The 1,107-nt window shown below is 45.6% G+C and overlaps 1 pseudogene; it reads right to left on the reverse strand.

Moving 5' to 3' along the window:
- Window positions 1–237: 237 nt before the first annotated feature.
- LOC105944217 lies at window positions 238–1,107 on the reverse strand (annotated as a pseudogene).

Below are 1,107 nucleotides of genomic sequence, written 5' to 3' on the forward strand. Positions count from 1 at the left end.
AAAAGCTTGCTGGGTGTGGTGGCACGTACCTTTAAGCCCAGCATGCGGGAGGCAGAGGTTGGAGGATTGCTGTGAGTTTGAGGCCAGCCTAAGGCTACATAATGAATTCCAGGTCAGCCTGGGATAAAGTGAGACCCTACCTTGAAAAACAAAAACAAAACAGAACAACAACAAAAAAGAAATTCAGAAATTAAAATTTTCCTTTTTTTTTCTTTCACAAATTTATCAGTTGTTTAATTAGGTTCTTAGTAAGAAACAGAATACCAATTTGTGAGGATAAACTCCATTCGTTAGAGCAAAAACCGACCGCAGGTAGCCCTGGAGCTGAGGAACAGCTTTGATCTTTGGCAAAATTTGCGAGTCCACAGCTTTCTGATCCACTTTATGTTGCTCTGTAATGTCGCATTTCTCCTTCTCTGTGTCAAAGATGTCGCCTTCCTGATGCCTGGGCTTCCGCGGTTTCTTCTTCTTGAAGTAAGCATCAGTGAGGTGTTTAGGAATTTTAACTTTGCTGATATCTATTTTTGTGGAGGTGGCAATGACAAACTTTTGGTGTGTTCTACGCAGAGGAACTCAATTGAGAGAAAGAGGTCCAGTCACATGTAGTAAGCCACTTTCCAGCTGCTTCAGGAAAACCACTCTCTTGCCTCTGTGGCGTCCTGTGAGGATGATCAGGATGGTCCCAGGAGTGATGCTGGCATGCAGCCTTCTCACAGGCTGACTGAAGGGTTTCTTGCCATGGCTCACCAGCTGCCGTGGCACGTCTTCAGTAGGATAATACCTGGGCATTTTACGAAGCTTAACCACGCGGGTACCTCCATTCTTGTCACCACCGACTGGTTTTGTGACCGTAGCAAGAACCTTTTCCCTTTTGTTCTTTTCAACCTTAGGTTTGGCAGTTGAGTACTTCCTCTTGTACAGAGCCTTTCTGGAATACACAGTTTATCGGGAGAACCTGCCAATTCCTCTCACCAGTACTGGGTTCTGGCTGCAGCGGGGCTTCCCCTTCTTTGGCTTTGTAACCTTAGGGTCACCCTTTTTAGCATCAGCCTTCTTGACTGCAGGTTTCTTCTCAGTGTCTGCTTTCTTGGACTTTTCACCCACCAT

The sequence above is a fragment of the Jaculus jaculus genome, chromosome 16 (assembly GCF_020740685.1).
Source record: "Jaculus jaculus isolate mJacJac1 chromosome 16, mJacJac1.mat.Y.cur, whole genome shotgun sequence".
Lineage (NCBI taxonomy): Eukaryota > Metazoa > Chordata > Mammalia > Rodentia > Dipodidae > Jaculus > Jaculus jaculus.